This window comes from Cannabis sativa, chromosome 6, assembly GCF_029168945.1.
Source record: "Cannabis sativa cultivar Pink pepper isolate KNU-18-1 chromosome 6, ASM2916894v1, whole genome shotgun sequence".
In the NCBI taxonomy this organism is placed as follows: Eukaryota; Viridiplantae; Streptophyta; class Magnoliopsida; order Rosales; family Cannabaceae; genus Cannabis; species Cannabis sativa.
Window position 1 is genome coordinate 50,632,911 of NC_083606.1, and position 5,600 is coordinate 50,638,510.

The following is a 5,600-nucleotide window of genomic DNA, read 5'->3' on the forward strand; positions in this document are numbered from 1 at the left end:
GTGGTATACTCAGTGACACTCATGTTCTCCCGCTGGGTCAGGTGAACGAACTCTTTCCTCTTGGCGCTTCTGACCGCCTCATTATAGTATTTTGCGTTAAAGAGTTCTTGGAACCTTTCCCAAGTCATGGTAGTGACGTCATGGATCTGAGACACCATGTCCCACCATACCAGGGCGTCCTCCTGGAACTGAAATGTGGCGCACACCACTCTGTCATTACCGGTGACACCCATGAAATTCAGAATTCTGGTAATCACCGTCAGCCACTGCTCGGCTTTCGATACGTCTGGACCTCCCAGGAATACCGGAGGTGCTTGCTTCCGGAACCGCTCATACAATGGTTCCAATCTATGGGCCGCCACCACTATCTCGGCACAGGCGGCGGGGCGGTGCCACAGGAACTACGGCACCGGAACCGCAGGAGCACCCCGCTCGTCTCAACCTCTCGGATCTCGAGGTCTTGCTCTTCGATCCGGCTTGCATCTCCGCAAACCGCAACTCCCAATTCGGGGCTCCCCGATCGGCAGGGGAGCCTGGGCAGCCTGTGGCGGGTTCTCATCACCCCGGCCACGAGCCCTGCCTCGGGGACCTCTGCCTCGGCCCCTAGCAGGTGGGGGAAACTGAGCTCCCTGTCCCTGATTCGACCCTACGGAGTTGCCCTGACTCCTGGTAGTCCGCCTGGCGTCCATCTAGTTAGAACCGCCTGCGAAACCAAGAGTTGGCATATCAGGTCGTATTCAAGGCGAGCTTACTAATGCCGCTTAATTTGGAAATTAGAAATGAAACATGCGCCTATTCTACTATCAGGCTACTAACATGCTTCCTAACAGGCTTTTCTTTTTTCATAACTGAATAAAATAAACTACTAAAGCAATAAAGGCTTACTGAACCGTGAACCAAGCTAACTGCTGATGATGATTGTACATGTCGTGACGATCTTCGGAAGACAACCTGGCGGCTCTGATACCAAATTGTAACACCCTAACTATCTTAGGCGTATTACGTGATTTTTAAACGTACTGTGCAGCTCGTTGCTAATCAACGAGGTTTATGGAAAAACGTGATTAATTAAAATTTTGCTTTTTCATTAAACTTATAAACCATTTTACAAAAAGTCTCGGGATCCAGATTTATAAAAATATTTACAAACGTTTTAACTGTTTAACTTTTACATCAAAATGAAAGTCGTCTAACGACAGTTACAAAAATCTCAGCCCTGCTGTCCCGAGGATCGTACGCTCCAGGCCTAACCGCCCCGACATGTACAATCTCATATGCTCGGTCACGGTCCATCAGCTACAGCCTTGCCTTTACCTACACATGAACGTAAACTGTGAGTCGACAGACTCGCAAGAAAAGCATAATAATATCATACATAAAACCGACCGCCGTGTCCAACACGATGCGAGTCCCGCTCTTGCCATGTCCAACATGGTGCGAGCACTTCCGCCATGTCCAACATGGTACCGAGTTTTGAACGTTCGGGGGACGGTACTATTGACAAGTATCCTCCCGATCGGTCGAACCGGTCATACTCCGCCGCTGGTCATACTCCACTCGTACCGACGGGATAGGTCAATAAGATGAACCACCAACCAAGTGTCGGCTGATCGGTCAAACCGGTCATACTCCGCCGCTTGGTCATACTCCGGTGTACCGACGTGACGGGGTTGGATGGTTCGAAGCCTAAATACATATCTAATGTAATCTAGCAGTGCTTCCTACATGCACGCTAAACATGTAATCTACATATGCATACCGTTATACTAATCTTACCCGGATTCCGATTTCAGTGTGCCGTCAACCCGACCGGAACCGAAGCCGAACGGCGGATTGCGGCTCCTAAACCATAAAAATCACAACGCTATAAGTGACACGCTAAATCACTTCCCGGGGACTAAAACTCGAAACTAAAAGTTTCCCTATCGATAAAAAGCATGGCAATACCCCTAAAAACCCAAAAACGAGGAAAACTAGGGTTCTGAAAAATCCCCCAACCGGCAGACCGGTTGCCCAACCGAATTCCGGTTCGGGAATTTCGAACCCCCATCCGAATTCCGGATGCACAACCGGAATTCCGGTTCCTCGCAGGCAGCAACCATAAAATTCCATAACTCGACCACTTTAACCCCAATTGATCCCAAACTTTCCAGACCTGTTCTAAATACCCTAAAGAACAAATCCAAGGCATCAAACCTACCCAGAAACCACAAATACAAAATTTGCCATTGGAGCTCAAGCTTTGAGTTCCAAACTCAAGCTTGAGCAAACCACCAAAACAAGCATGCAAACCAACTTAATTCTACATAACTAAGCATAATATCACCTCTGCAAACTAACAAGAACAACAGCAACAACCCAGAATATATTCACAACATTTTCTTTCCAAAATTCATACTTTTCACAAAGAAAACTCAAAGCTTAACAATCTAACCTACATGCTTTCAACATAGCTTAATTCCTATCAATTTAACATGCTTTGAACCACATAAAATAACCACGTAAAGCAAGAAAGAACAACATCCAAAACAACATGCATGCATCATCACTTTTCATCATTTTTTTCAAGAAATTTAAAGAGAAAGAGTTAGAATCACCTACCACAATCAAGAGCTCACAAATTAAGGTTGAATCAAGCTTTGAAAATTGAAGAAAAACCCAGCTTTGCACCCCAAATACCCAGCCGAAAGTGGAGAGGAAAAGAGAGAGAGTTTGAGTGAAATTTCTAAATTTTTCTAAGTGTTTGTTTTGAAAAGTCAAATGGAGAATAAAGTCACTTAATCTCAATTCATTTCAGCCAACATTTAATTAAAATAAACATTTAATTTTCCAAATAAAAACTCACATAAGACAAAACACTAATGGGGCAAAAAGACCATTTTGCCCCTCCACCATAAAATCACTAAAATCATACTAAAGGGGTATTTTTGGGAAATTCTAAATTCCCGGCCATTCCCGACTTTCCCAATGTCTAAAACCCGTCCCCAAAATACTAACATACTAAGTTGTGATTTCTACTGAACCAAACGCCGCGTTCCAAAATATCGGACACCGGAAATGCGAAATATAAAAGCTACTGATAACATACTCATGCATATCTGAATTCCATAAATATCCATAATAAATTATTTAAATGGCTATAAATAATTTCATGATTAAACATAAACAACTGCTAATTTCCAAATTAACTAAGCGGGCTTTACAACGAATGTACATGTTCGGCCGGTCTACAGGAAGTTTAAAAACCTTGGCGCTCTGATACCAAATTGTAACGCCCTAAATAATTAGGCACGCTACCCAAAATACTTATAAAGCCCTAATCCCCTAACCGGGATTACTAATTAAAATAGCGCAGAATTTAAACTTTTATATTAAACAAACTGAAAATAAACTTGTAATATATTTAAAACTTTTCAAAATAGTTGGGATCCCAAAAATATTTACAAACTTATTACAAGTTCTTTCTTACTAGCCGACCTAAGCGGCAAAACAGAATACAAAAGTCAACACTATTAGACCCATAACCCGCTTGGTCTGAAGTGGCATGAACATGTACATTCTTCGCCCTGCTCCTGAAACTCATGGCTGATCAGCTAATGCCTTACCCTTTCCTGCACAGTAGAGCACCCGTGAGCCAAGCCCAAGAAGACAAGATAAATCATAACAAATATATTATGCTCATTCACATATGTCTGTATAGCACAGACCTGATCATTATTTCATCATGCCCAATTATGTCTACGTGGCGTAGACCTATGTGTTGCGCTCACACATCTAATTAAATCTACGTGACGTAGACCCACGTGTTACTCTCACACGTCTAAATACATTAAGGCCTTAGAAGCGGTTCATCTCGGTTATGAGTACCGAGTCCAACCTGATTATGCCTTGAGCACATAATCCTTAAATCTCATTTCAATTAACATGGCATGGCATTTATACACATATATCACTAGGGTAATAACCCTAGGCTATTAGACCGTTCCTATTAGGGTAATAACCCTAATCCCGGTTACTTAACATTCATGCATATCATTCTCAACATAAGCGCCACTGCGCATACTCTACGTGCTAATCACTGTCTTACCTGTTGTCCCGCAATAGTAGAGATTCCAAATCCCCGGGTGCTCCTGACCAGGTGCCGGTAATCCTAGTCACACACAATCCGGGATTTTCACAAATAGGGTTAACCCCTGATTTCACATTCATAAAATAAATTCATGGCATTTCAAATACAGATAATCACATAGAGCTCGAAAAGAGCTTTCCAACGGTATAAAGAACGTCCCAAACGGAGTCCCGAGTCAAAAGTTATGGCCAAAACAAATTCAGGAAAAAGATGGCTCTCTGCCAGGTTTTATGGCCGCGGCGACCATAGATCTGGCCGCGGCCACTGGGTTCGAAAAACCCAGAAAACCAGATTTTAAGGTCTAAACATGCCCACTTTAACATATATTCGAACCTTAATCAATCCATACCCAAAATTAACTTCTTACAGATAAGAATCATCACAACAGAAAGCTAAAACAACAATTCCAACATGTAAACCCCTAATTTCAAATTATTCAACAACACAACAATAAAACTTCTCCAACAAGAACTCAAGCTCAAAACTTGAGCTTGACCTCAAACCAAACCAAATAATTCCAGCAGCAAACAACCACAACAACTTGAGATTTAGGTTAAGAAAACCCTAGAATTTCAACTAAAGCTCAATCAAACACCACAACAATGATTCAAGCACAAAACATACTCAAATTAAACAAGAACTCACAACCATGCAACATATTGCCATCTTCAACAAAATCATGCTTTTCTACAATAAATTCAGCAAGGATAACAAGGATTTAAGCTTCAAAGTTTACCTCAAAATTCAATTCAAATGCTAGCACAAAGATCCACCAAGATTAAACTTCAAATCCAACCAATTTTCTTCAAATTCAACTTGAAATAACAAGAGGGTTTGGGAGAGAGAGGGGGTCGGCCAAGAGGAAAGCAAAACCAGAAAATTGCTTTTCATTTCATCAAAAATCAATTTTAATCAAACATAATAATTAGGGGTGAAATGACCAAAATGCCCTCATGGCTTATTATTCACACCTACACCCTCACAAGGGTAAATAAGTCATTTCAATACTCAATTAATTTCAAATAAATTTCAGATTATCATTCATCAAATAAAATGCCAAATTATCAATCCAATTTACATTTCGGGCCCGAACCCGCTTCGGCCCGAAATTCCCGGTTGTGACTATACCGCGCTAACCTGTCAGAACACACCTGAAAAGACAACACAGGTATACTATATAATAATATAGTTCTATTAAGCACGTAATTAATTTAATCTCAACAATTTACCCTTCTCGGGTCATAATTACCAAAATTCCAACGGGGTCTTTAATATATTAAAATTCATATAAAATCACATATATTAAATTATATAATAATATAATTTCCTCAATTATACATAATTATCTAGTTAGGGTTTTGCTAATCCATTTCTTAATTCCGGGTATTACAGCCGTACACTTTAAATGACCAATTTCTAGTTAGATTTTTGCCACTTTATTTCAACCACTTATTCTTCTTTTCAATTATAC

At 41.0% G+C, this 5,600-nt stretch overlaps 1 long non-coding RNA gene across 1 annotated transcript; it reads right to left on the reverse strand.

Moving 5' to 3' along the window:
• Positions 1–3,381: 3,381 nt before the first annotated feature.
• LOC133039481 (uncharacterized) lies at positions 3,382–5,371 on the reverse strand. Its single transcript, XR_009688632.1, has 3 exons — positions 4,866–5,371; positions 4,088–4,150; positions 3,382–3,611 (listed from the first exon to the last, which is right to left on the reverse strand). It is a non-coding gene; the product is annotated as an uncharacterized LOC133039481 (long non-coding RNA).
• Positions 5,372–5,600: the final 229 nt, after the last annotated feature.